The sequence below is a fragment of the Tachyglossus aculeatus genome, chromosome 2, assembly GCF_015852505.1.
Source record: "Tachyglossus aculeatus isolate mTacAcu1 chromosome 2, mTacAcu1.pri, whole genome shotgun sequence".
NCBI lineage: Eukaryota > Metazoa > Chordata > Mammalia > Monotremata > Tachyglossidae > Tachyglossus > Tachyglossus aculeatus.
In genome coordinates, this window is record NC_052067.1 from 74,754,493 (window position 1) to 74,767,291 (window position 12,799).

At 42.1% G+C, this 12,799-nt stretch overlaps 1 protein-coding gene across 4 annotated transcripts in view; it reads right to left on the minus strand.

Moving 5' to 3' along the window:
- The window catches only part of AIG1 (androgen induced 1), a 308,723-nt gene that overhangs the window by 253,473 nt on the left and 42,451 nt on the right, over positions 1-12,799 (minus strand). Inside the window, exon 2 of one of the 4 annotated variants that reach the window (XR_005456464.1) lies at positions 1,390-1,418. The exons of the other annotated variants lie outside the window; for them this stretch is intronic. The gene's annotated coding sequence lies outside the window, so the exon portion shown is untranslated. The remainder of the gene's footprint in view (positions 1-1,389; positions 1,419-12,799) is intronic. 4 annotated transcript variants of the gene reach the window in all.

Below are 12,799 nucleotides of genomic sequence, written 5' to 3' on the forward strand. Positions count from 1 at the left end.
CTCCTTCTGCCCTACCCCCTTCCCCTCCCCACAGCACTTGTGTATATTTGTACATATTACTCTATTTTATTAATGATGTGTATATAGCTATAATTCCATTTATCTATTTTGATGGCATTAATGCCTGTCTACTTGTTTTGTTTTGTTGTCTGTCTCCCCCTTCTAGACTGTGAGCCCATTGTTGAGTAGGGATTGTTTCCATCTGTTGCCAAATTGTACTTTCCAAGAGCTTAGTACAGTGTTCTGCACACAGTAAGCACTCAATAAATGACTGAATGAATGAAGAATAAAATGGGATTAAGACTATGAGCCTAAATGGGAAACCTGATAACTTGGTACCTACCCCAGTGCTTAGAACAGTGCTTGACACATAGTAAGTGTTTAACAAATGCCATTCATTTATTCATTTAAGTACATGAATATATGTAAAACAATGATATTCCCTAAAAATGTATTAGAACAGAAAGATCATAATGTTGTACGTGGCATAAATAGCTTCTGATCACAAAATGAAACCTAAAAACTACTGTCTTTACTTAGCAATAAGGAAAGCAATAAATTATAGAATTTGATAATACCAGAAATGCAGGAAAATTCACCATAATTAGATATTACTAAATCAAGTTATACTTTTATGCATGAGAGTCAGTCAAATGGGAATTTGCCCTAGACCTGCTGTATGTCAGAATGGAAAAAGAGGATCAGTTACTTAATGCAACTAAGAACAAAAAACTATAACCACTATCTCTGACTATTGGGCTCAGGGTTAACAAGGTTAACTAAAATCCATAAGAATCCAAAAATCCCATTTTCGTCAGAAAATTTCTATCTCCTCCCTCACCAAAAATATCAGATGTATTAACAAGTGGTAAAATTGCCTGGGTTGAGTTTCATCTTTTTTGTTGTTTCCTTTGCACACCATCTGGTGGAGGTGCCAATGGCAGAAAAATGGCTGAAAATGAAGCGACAGTAAGTGTCAGAAATAAACCTCAAACTAGATAATTAGCTGCTGAATGATTGATAATTGACTTTTTCCTCTTTCATTTAAGATTAAAGTCAGTCAATTTTGCCTAACTCTTAAAAATAACTTGTCAAAACTCTCCTGAAAGAAACGAGTTGTTTGAAGTTTAAAAACAAAAATGAAAAAACCCTGTAAATTAGAAGTCATCGGTCATCTTCATAGACTCAGACTGAAGGGTACCCCGAGAGGGTGTCTAGACAATTCCCTATCTTCAGACACAACCTGTTAGAGCATCCCAGGTAAGTGTGATTCGATCTTAGTTTTAGATATCATAATTTCCTTTGAAAAGGCCCTTCTCCCTAGACTACTAGGATATTATTCTTTATTTAAAAGGCATAAAGTTGAACCTTAGAGGTGATGGGGCTCACCTGGTTTTCTTCCTCCACAGAAATGCACCCTAGAATAAAAAATTGTAAAGTAGTCACTTCTCATACTACTTTAGACTAAAAATGCTTTTTTCAAAGGTCTTTTTGTACTTTCCAATAATTTAATCTTTGTTATTCTCCTCTTAAACCTCCCAAGGTCTGACTTCTAAAATATATCCAAATATAGATATATTATGCTAGTAAAGGGATGATTTGCTCAGGAGAGTTCTTTCTGAAACCTACCTGTTCAACACCTACATGAAAAATTAAGATGTCTCTGGATCAACAGAGGATGCGTCAATGTTGAAATGACCAATTCCTGATTCAGCTCGTTAATATTGGCCACCGACATTTTAGTTTTATTGAAAATGTAATAAAAAGCATTGCAAACCAAGCATACCAAAACAGATGCTCTCAATATTGAGATTCCATAATTTCCTGTTAACCTTCTCACTGTCCCAGAGAAAAGCAGATGTTTACATGTAAATCAGAATATTTTAGTACTAATCGTAATATAATAGATGTGTGTGTTTATGTGTGTGTATTTTTGTATTTACTTCACTAATCCCTTTCTTCAGGCCACCCTAATCTAACACACTTTCATGGTTTATCTTTTTAAATTCCCTTTTTTTCAGTCTTCACTCATCCCTCAATATCTGCAATGTTTCTAAATCTTCACTCACGTCATTTTATCTCTTTCCTTTGTCACTTTTCCCCTCATCACCTTTACTCCTCAGTTTAACACATTTCATTGTTCACTGTCCAACCACAAAGATGCCTTTCATATTCCTCATTCTGGGTTTTATTAATGAAGTCAGCACCTACTAGCTCAATTATCATCATTGGCTATTTCTAGGAGTTATTTTTCAAAAACACTTTCATGTGAATGAGCTCATTCTATCCCGTGAGATGACAGACAGGACTACCCCCATTCTCCAAATGATGAAACTGAGGCACATAAAGATGCAGTAACTTGATGAAGATCCCACAGCAGTACAGTGGTAGAACTGAGACTAGGCCTCAGATCTCCTGATTTCCAAATCTGTGTATTCTTGCCTCTGTATTACAGTCCCATTTTCCCTTTCATCAATCTCCCCAGCTCATTCTGTCTCTCCTCCCTCTGCCATCTTGCCTTTTCACTCCTCCAGCCAAGGGGACGTCAAATAAAGAGCTCCTGCGTGGGCCTACTGCGGAGATTTTGGTCTTCGGTAGGCAAGTGTGGCAGCTGGGCTAACCCCTGAGATTTTATGGATCCACTAAAGAGCATGATGCCGGTTACTAGTTGCCACTGGGACTACAAGTCCCAGAGAGCACACAGCACCGACTGCCCAAGTGTTGTGGATTACTTATTCCTACAAATGAACTGCATCCTGGTGACTGCTGGACTAGGGAATGGATCCCACATTCCCAGTGTTAACCTTGAGCAAGATTAGACTTTCAGATTTTCAATCCTTGCCAGACTGTAAGAATCTTGACCTCACAGACTCCGTTCTCCCCTGGTTCTCCTCTTATCTCTCTAGCCGTTCATTCTCAGTCTCCTTAAGAACCTTGACCTCACAGACTCCGTTCTCCCCTGGTTCTCCTCTTATCTCTCCGGCCGTTCATCCTCAGTCTCCTTTGCGGGCTCCTCCTCCCCCTCCTATCCCCTTACTGTAGGGGTTACTCAAGGGTCAGTTCTTGGTCCCCTTCTGTTCTCTATCTACACTCACTCCCTTGATGAACTCATTCGCTCCCACAGCTTCAACTATCATCTCTACACTGATAACACCCAAATCTACATCTCTGCTCCTGCTCTCTCTCCCTCCCTCCAGGCTTGTATCTCCTCCTGCCTCAGGATATCTCCATCTGGATGTCTGCCCGCCATCTAAAATTCAATATGTCCAAGACTGAACTCCTTATCTTACCTCCCAAACCCTGCCCTCTCCCTGACTTACCCGTCCACATAGACAGCACTACCATCCTTTCTGTCTCACAAGCCCGCAAACTTGGTGTCATCCTCTACTCCACTCTCTCGTTCACCCCACACATCCAATCCGTCACCAAAACCTGCCGGTCTCAGCTCCACAACATTGCCAAGATCCGCCCTTTCCTCACCATCCAAACCACTACCTTTCTGGTTCAATCTCTCATCCTATCCTGACTGGATTACTGCATCAGCCTCCTCTCTGATCTCCCATCCTCCTATCTCTCCCCACTTCAGTCTATACTTCACGCTGCTGCCCGGATCATCTCTGTGCAGAAACGCTCTGGGAATGTTACCACTCTCATCCTCAAAAATCTCCAGGGGCTGCCAGTCAACCTACACATCAAGCAAAAACTCCTCACTTTTGGCTTCAAGGCTGTCCATCACCTTGCCCCCTCCTACCTCACCTCCCTTCTTTCCTTCTACAGCCCAGCCCGCACCCTCCGCTCCTCTGCCACTAATCTCCTCACCGTGCCTCGTTCTCGCCTGTCCCGCCATCGACCCCCGGACCACGTTGTCCCCCTGGCCTGGAATGCCCTCCCTCCGCACATCCGCCAAGCTAGCTCTCTTCCTCCCTTCAAAGCCCTACTGAAAGCTCACCTCCTCCAGGAGACCTTCCCAGACTGAGCCCCCTTTCTCTTCTCCTCCTTCCCATCTCCCTGGCCCTACCTCCTTCCCCTCCCCACAGCACCTGTATATATGTTTGTACAGACTTATTACTCTATTTTACTTGTACATATTTACTATTAATGATGTGCTTCTAGCTTTATTTCTATTTATTCTGACGACTTGACACCTATCCACATGTTTTGTTTTGTTGTCTATCTCCCCCTTCTAGACTGTGAGCCCGTTGTTGGGTAGGGACCATCTCTATATGTTGCCAACTTGTACTTCCTAAGCGCTTAGTACAGTGCTCTGCACACAGTAACTGCTCAATAAATATGATTGAATGAATGAATGAATGAAATCCACTTCAAAACCTTATTGAAGGCACCTCTCCTCCAAGAAGCCTTCTCTGACTAAGCCCACCTCTCTTTTCCCATTCCCTTCTGCACTGCTCTTACTTGCTCCTTCATTCATCCTCCCTACCATCCCCACAGCACATACGTATATAACTGTACATATCTGTAATTTACTTATTTATCTATTTGCATATTTATTTACATTAATGTCTGTCTCCTCCTCTAGACCGTGAGCTAGTTATGGGCAGGAATGAGTCTGTTTTTTGTTAAATAGTACTCTCCCAAGTGCTTAGTATAGTGCTTTACACACAGTAAGCGCTCAATAAATATGATTGATGAATGAATGAATGAATGAACCTTCAAACCTACTACTTCCACATCCCGCCTCTCCCAAGTTCTGTCCTCACCTCCCAGGATGACCTCCTGACTCTGGATCCAATACAGCTTCCTTGGGCTACCACACCCTTCCTGAACATCCTGCTAAGCTTCCCACTGCTTGGAGCTCGGGTTCATACCTTTAACTCTGCCTTCTCCACCAAACTCAACACCCCTGTCTCCTGTCCCCAGTCTTGGATCTTCCCAATAGCTCATTTCCTCAGCTTGTACCCATGGTGGAGCTGAACACTACTGATAAAAGTACAGGCACCTGACAGACTTCTACCACTTGCTATTCATTCATTCAATTGTATTTATTGCGTGCTTACTGTGTGCAGAGCACTGTACTAAGTGCTTGGGAAGTACAAATCGGCAATATTTAGAGATGATCCCTACCCAACAACGGGCTCACAGTCTAGAAGGGGAGACAGACAACAAAACAAAACATGTAGACAGGTGTCAAAACCGTCAGAATAAATAGAATTATAGCTATATTCATTCATTCAATCGTATTTATTGAGCACTTACTCTGTGCAGAGCACTGTACTAAGCTCTTGGGAAGTACAAATCGGCAACATATAGAGATGATCCCTACCCAACAACGCGCTCACAGTCTAGAAGGGGGAGACAGACGACAAAACAAAACATGTAGACAGGTGTCAAAACCATCAGAATAAATAGAATTATAGCTATATGCATATCATTAATAAAATAGAGTAGTAAATATGTACAAGTAAAATAAATAGAGTAATAAATATGTACAAATATATACAAGTACTGTGGGGAGGGGAAGGAGGTATGGCAGAGTGAGGGTTGGAAGGGCGATGGGGAGGAGGAGAGGAAAAAGGGGGCTCAGTCTGGGAAGGCCTCCTGGAGGAGGTGAGCTCTCTGGAGGATTCTGACCTGTTAGAATTCAGTTCTCTTTACGGCTTGGAAATTATTCTATTCCTCCTTAACTTACGTTATATTTCCTCTGGAAAACTATACTTGGTTTAACGCTTTTTCTCTGAACACTATTTTCATGGAACCAATTAAGAGTGCTAAGTGGGGTTTTTTAGTAGTTCTAAAATTCGCTGAGGAACTTGAATTAAAATGCAAATGAATATTGCCTCTTTACATAAAGAATATCAGAAACTTTCAATGCAGTGGAAATTTTACCAAATAAGCAAATGAACCGTTATAAAGAAAATGTACAAAAAACTGTGACTGATAGTGGGATACTCTGACCATAATGAACAGGGGAAAAGCATATCCCATTTTATTTTAGATTTCACTATTTTCTTGTCTTCTGATCATTTTTCTACTGGGGAATCTGAAAGTTGAATTTAAATGCTCACAAAAATGAACAAATGCCAATGACCAATATTGTTTACTGACAGAACACTCAAATCCTTTTGATGATCATTTCTTCTAGGAGAAAGGCAAACTCAAAATGCTTAAGAAGGAGTTCTTTAATTTGTCAGATCTTTTCAAAAGGCTGGATTTTCTTTAACTCAATGCCAATCTAGGATTTAGCAAAAACCAAGTAAGTTAAATTAGCTAAACTAATATATAGTTTATATAGTTTATACACACAACCATGATTAAGAGATCTGGCTTTCCCAGAGTTCTAGGAAGTCATCATTAAAACCCAGGGAATAGAAAATAAGACTTTAGATTGTTTTACAAATTGAGAAATTGATTTGAAAACTGATATATTTCTTTTTAGGAGCAAATAAAGGTAATTCCCATTTTGAGAAGAATCTACAAGTTGCACAACTAAATTCAAATGACAACTAAGAATAAGCCTTTGAAGAAATGTTATCCAGTGTACATTTAATTTAATCAAATGCTATTCCCAAGTCCCTGAGGGATTCTAATTCTTGATTTTCAAGAGAAGTACATTTTCAAATAAACAAGATTATTAACAGTGGCATTTCTCGAAGATGATATATGTAGGACATTTCCAAGACAATTATCAATAAAAAGTCAAATGGGTATCCATATTTTATGTGTGGTAAGGTACAGAATTGTACATGTCCTGTTTTCTTATGAGGGAATGTTTCTAAATTTGCCAGATAAGAAGTCTTTATATTTCTTCCTAGCTAAGAAGAACTGCAATGGGGTTGCTTCTAGTAAGTGGATTTTAATAGCTTCCCCAAAGTGCTCATATGGCTAATTTGATAGCAGACTTGCTTCTAGGCCAGAAATACAGTTTCCGAAACTCTGAATTGAAAGAGACTAAAGAAAGTTAACAGCAGGTATGTTCCATACCCTAAAGGAGTTCACTAGTTACCTCACTGTTTAGATATCTGAGAAATTAATTTACAATTTATATTTATTTGTGAATCTCCACTTACTAGTACCGATTCTGGGTTTTGTACTAGTAGTAGTAATGGTATTTTTTGAGCACCTACTGAGAGCAGTCCAGTACTAAGCACTTGGGAAGATAGAAGCAAGAGACATGGAACAAGCCCATAAGACTCTTTCCCTTTAATAAGAGGCAAGGAGGAGGGTGAGCTCAGAAAAAAATCTTGACTGAACACTTCTGTTCCCTAAGCTCTGACTGAAATCACGCACTTCGGTGCTCAGGGTGAGATTCCGTCCCTTTGACTAAAACACTGAAGAGCAGTCGACGTTCATCCCCAGGTTTGAGGTGAGACCATCCTGGCTCTCTACCAGACTATTTTCTTTCCTGTTTATCATCATCATCATCATCAATCGTATTTATTGAGCGCTTACTGTGTGCAGAGCATGGCACAGCAATCAAAGAACGTCGGAGAACAGGCATTTTCAATGATACAGCTGTTCCTTCTGCCCATGTCTTGGAGAAAGTTAAAGTTCTTCGAGCACTTGATGAAGTAAATATTAACCTCTTGTAAAAAAATAAGTCTAAAACTTCTTATACGCTCCTGTAAGCATGCAATAGTTTTCTCTTCAACCATATGGCTGCTGGAAGACACCAGCCAGCCCCCTGAAGATCAGGGACTGTTTTAAATTCTCATCCATATATTTTCCCCAGTGCTTAGCACAATGCTTTGCACACAGTATGCACTTAATCTTACTACTATTATAAAAGATGCTAGGGAAAAAGTAATTCGTTAGTATTACTTCCTTCCTAGAACAAGAGAAGCAGTGTGGCCTAATGGAGAAAGCACAGCTAATCCTGACTCTGCCAGTTGTCTGCTGTGTGACCTTGGGCAAGTCACCAAACTTCTCTGTGCCTCTGTTTCCTCATCTGCAAAATGGAGATTAAGACCGTGAGCCCTATGTAAGGACAAGGACTAGGTCCAACCTAAGGGCTTAATACAGTACCTGGCACATAGTGTGTGCTTAATTACCATAAAAAACCCACAGGAACATCTACTTTCTTAATGGGTAAATGGTAACTTCCTATAAAGACTCACAGCACGATGGCTTAGTGTAAGCGCTGTTGTAGTAAATCTTTTGCCTCCAAGGGGTCATCCAAAAGATCCGGCTGAAGGTTGGCAAAGGAACTGTATGGGAGGGAAGAAGAAATGACATTTCCCAGGAAGCATCATGGCTGACTCCTGATGTCTCTGCACCACTGTAGGGAGGGGTCCTAGAAGGATCCAAGACCCTGAGTTACCTTGATAGGGATGGGCAAGGATTTCTGCTCTGTCTCTTTTCCTTCTGATACTGGGTGAGTGAGACACATCTTTAGGGTGGTTCCACACATTCCTATCCCTTAATTAAGCTGAAGGGAAGGTGAGCCAAGGAACAGAGGGTTGGTGGCTTTCCCATCACCGTAGATGGCACCACCATCCTTCCTGTCTCACAAGCCCGTAACCTTAGCATTTTCTTTGACTCCTCTCTCTTATTCAACCCACATATTCAATCCATCACTACATCTTGTCAGTCCCACTTTCACAACATCGCTAAAATCCGCCCTTTCCTCTCCATCCAAACTGCTACCACATTAACACAATCGCTCATCCTATCCCACCTTGATGACTGCATCAGCCTCCTTGCTGACGTCCCAGCCTCCTGTCTCTCCCCACTCCAGTCCATACTTCACTCTGCTGCCTCGATCATTTTTCTACAGAAACATTCAGGACATGTTTCCCCACTCCTCAGAAAACTCAAGTGGTGGCTCACTCAGCTCTGCAGCAAACAAAAACTCCTCACCACTGGCTTTAAAACACTCAAGCACCTTGCCCCCTCCTACCTCACCTCTACTCTCCTACTACAACCCTGCCCACACACTCCACTCTAATGCTAACCTTCTCACTGTGCCTCGATCTCTCATCTGTCTCATCACTGATCCCTAGCCCACGTTCTGCCTCTGGCCTGGGATGCCCTCCCTCCTCAAATCTGACAGACAATTACTCTCCCCACCTTCAAAACCTTATTGATGACATATCTCCTCCAAGAGGCCTCCTCTAAGTCCCCTTCCCTCTTTTCCCACTCCCTTCTACACCGCTCTTACTTGCTCCCTTTGTTCATCCCCCCTCCCAGCCCCACAGAACTTATGTACATACCTGTAATTTATTTATTTATATTAATGTCTGTCTCCCTGCCTCTAAACTATAAGCTCATTGTGGGCAGGGAGTGTGTCTGTTTATTGTTATACTGTATTCTCCCAAACACTTAGTACAATGTTCTGCACACAGTAAGCATCAATAAATATAATTGAATGAATGAATTCGGGGGTTTTCCCAGAAAAAAAATCTTAGTTTGTGGTTTTAAGTCTTTGTATTCTTTCTTCTTTCTTCCAATTTCTTATACTATTACTTTATTTTTTCTTATAATATTTACTTTCTTTCATCCTTTGCAATTATATCTCAGATTAAAATATTATTTGTTAGGAGACATGGTTAACTGAAGTTTTCTAGTTCTTCAAAGTATGCAGGCAGGGTCTCCTTTCAGGCTCTGGCCAGATTCCACATCCCTTTTAATCCTTTTGATTACCTTGTTTGGAGAGGGGCTAATCATGCTTCTCACTCTCGGGACAGTATATCTTCCTTAACACATATGAACAGCATACTAACCATACGGCCAAAGGATGTCAAATTATCCTTGCATGTAAGGAACTGCAACATCAGTGCCACAGATGCCATGGCTGTTAGCACACTCCCTCTTCCTCCTGTCCACTAAAATCATTGCTGGGCACAAGAGAGAAGCATTGCTAGAGAAAAAGGGGAGAGTTATGATGCTGTTCACATCAGTTTAACTTCCTTCTGACACTGAGAATGCCGCTGTCCAGTTGGACATTGTGGTACTAAACTAGGCCAGGAGGGAGTTTATTTGTTTTTGTTGTTTTGTTAAAAAAAAAATGGTATTTGTTAAGCATTTAATACGTGCCAGGCACTGTATTAAGTACTGGGGTAGTTACAGGCTAATTAGGTTGGACACAGTCCATTTCCCACATGGGGCTCACAGTCTTAATCCCCATTTTACAAATGAGGTAACTGAGGCACAAAGAAGTTAAGTGACTTATCCAAGGTCAATCAGCGGACAAGTGATGAAACCAGGATTAGGACCCGGGTCCTTCTGGCTCCCAGGCCCTTGCTGCTAGGTCACTGTATCTTGTTGCTTCTCAGTGTAAGGAAGTGTAAGGAAGCGGGGTACGATCAGGGCTAGGCCACTAGTGCAAAAATGCCCAGACACCCTTTGATCCCCAGGTGGAAAACCCTTCAGAACAAATTGCCTGCAAACATGTGGACATGAGTCTGTTAGCAGCTGCTTGGGAAGAGTGAAGACAAGTAGTTGTTGGTTGGATTCCAGTAGCCTGAATAGCAGGCCACTGTTTCTGCTCCAGAGGTCAGCATGCTTTTCAAACTGGGACATAGTTTTATGAGAATTTTGTTGCCTTTCAAAAAACACCATCCCCAATAATTTCTTTTAAAAAAAAACAGAACAAGAGGGTATTTTGTCAATATTTCTGATATATTTGGAAACATAATATTGTGAACAAATGCTTAAAATTAAACCTGTGAAAAATAGCTGTCTACACCTAGTGGCCAGAAGGCTACTCTTTGTCACATCAATCAATCAATGCCATTTATTGTGCACCTGACTGTGAGCAGAGCACCCTACTAAGCGCTTGGGAGAGTACAATGCAGAGTTGGTAGACACATTCCCTGCCCACAAGGAGCCTTTGCTTCCTTCTTTCTGTCTCTAAACCTCCTCTCCTCCTGTGCCTCTGCTTCCAGGACAAATGGTTGGCATAGATGCCCAACAAATATCACTACCATGACTACAAAACTCATTCATGGCCAAACTGACCACAGGAGAGTGCCAAAGCTGTGCCATAGCAACAAAAACCAGGCAGGCAGCAGCCAAGGTAGCCATTGCGCTCTTCACCTCCTACACTAGCCAGCCAACTATTTTCCAAGGTTCCTGCTGAACTTCCTCCATGCAAAATGGCCCAGGTAGTTCTTCAGTCAGGAACTGCTGCAGTTGATGGCATTACCCCAGCAGGCTCTCCCATACTTAAGGTTGATCATACCCCCACCCTGCCACTGCGATGGGTTAGAATTGGGGGGCTGGGGAAGGAATGGGCCATAACGGTTGAAGAAACCCCTCCTTTTGATGATGATGATGATGATGGTATCTGTTAAGCGCTTACTAGGTGCAAAGCACTGTTCTAAGTGCTGGGGAGATAGAAGGTGATCAGGTTGTCCCATGTGGGGCTCACAATCTTAATCCCCATTTTACAGATGAGGGAACTGAGGCCCAAAGAAGTTAAGCGACTTGTCCAAGGTCCCACAGCTGACAAGTGGCGGAGCCGGGATTCTAACTCATGACCTCTGACTCCAAAGCCCGTGCTCTTTCCACTGAGCCACGCTGCTTCTTATCAGTTCATCCCCTCCTACATTACCTCACTGATCCCCTACTCCAACCCAGCCTGCACACTCTGCTCCTCTAGCACCAGCTTCCTCACTGTACCCCAATTTCATCTATTTCACCACAGACCCCTTTTCCACATCCTCCCTCTGGCCTGGAATTCCCTCCCACTCCATATATGCCAGACCACCACTCTCCCCACCTTCAAAGTCTTATTAAAGTCACATAATTGCGGTATTTTGTAAGCCCTTACTATGTGCCAGGCACTGTTCTAAGTGCTGGGGTAATAATAATAATAATAATAATGTCATTTATTAAGCGCTTACTATATGCAAAGCACTGTTCTAAGACACAAGCTAATCGGGTTGGACACAGTCCAACACATTTCCTCCAAGAGGTCATTCCCAATTAAGCCCTCTTGTCCCCAGCTCCATCTCCCTTCTGTGTTTCTAGACCGTGAGCCCGTTGACGGGTAGGGACCGTTTCTATATGTTGCCAACTTGTACTTCCCAAGCGCTTAGTACAGTGCTCTGCACACAGTAAGCGCCCAATAAATATGACTAAATGAATGAATGAATGAACGTTGCCTATGCACTTTGGCACTGATATTCATTCACCCCACCCTCAGTCCCATTGCACTTACCTATAAATTATTTATTCATATTACTCTCTGTCTCTAGACAGTAAACTCATTCTGGGCAGGGAACGTTTATCAACTCTGTTGTATTGTACTCTCGCAAGAGCTTAGTACAATGCTCTGCACACAGTAAGTGCTCAATAAATACCACTGATTGATTGCTTCTCTCACCCATGCCCCTTCTCCCAAATAGCCAGGAGCCTCAGGGTGTTCTTGAAGCACCCAGTAGTGCCCGCTCCCAGAAGTATGTACTTAAATATGATTGACGGTGATCCCCGGTGGAGCCTAGGCTCCATATCACCATCTCCGGCGCCCAATCCTCTAGACTGTTGACTCTGGCAACAACCTCATCTATTTCTGGTAAATGCTGGCTTGGATTCCTCTGCCCTCCATGCAACTAAGAATCCAACTGTGGATTTTAAGTTAGGTTCTGAGACAGCTGTCTTGATTTCTGCAATATGCCTGGTAAAGGAGAATGCTGAAAACGGCGATGTGAACCCTATAATGTCTTCACTGATTAAACCCAAGCTAAATAGCACCCTGCTATTCTGATAGTCCATCAGCAAGTTCGGTAGTACAGGAAAATTCACAAAAACCTTAAACCTGTTCCAACATGGAATGGCCTGTTGGATTAGAGTTGACATTTAATGTTAGTCTTGGCATAGGAAATGCTGGTAAATATGCTTA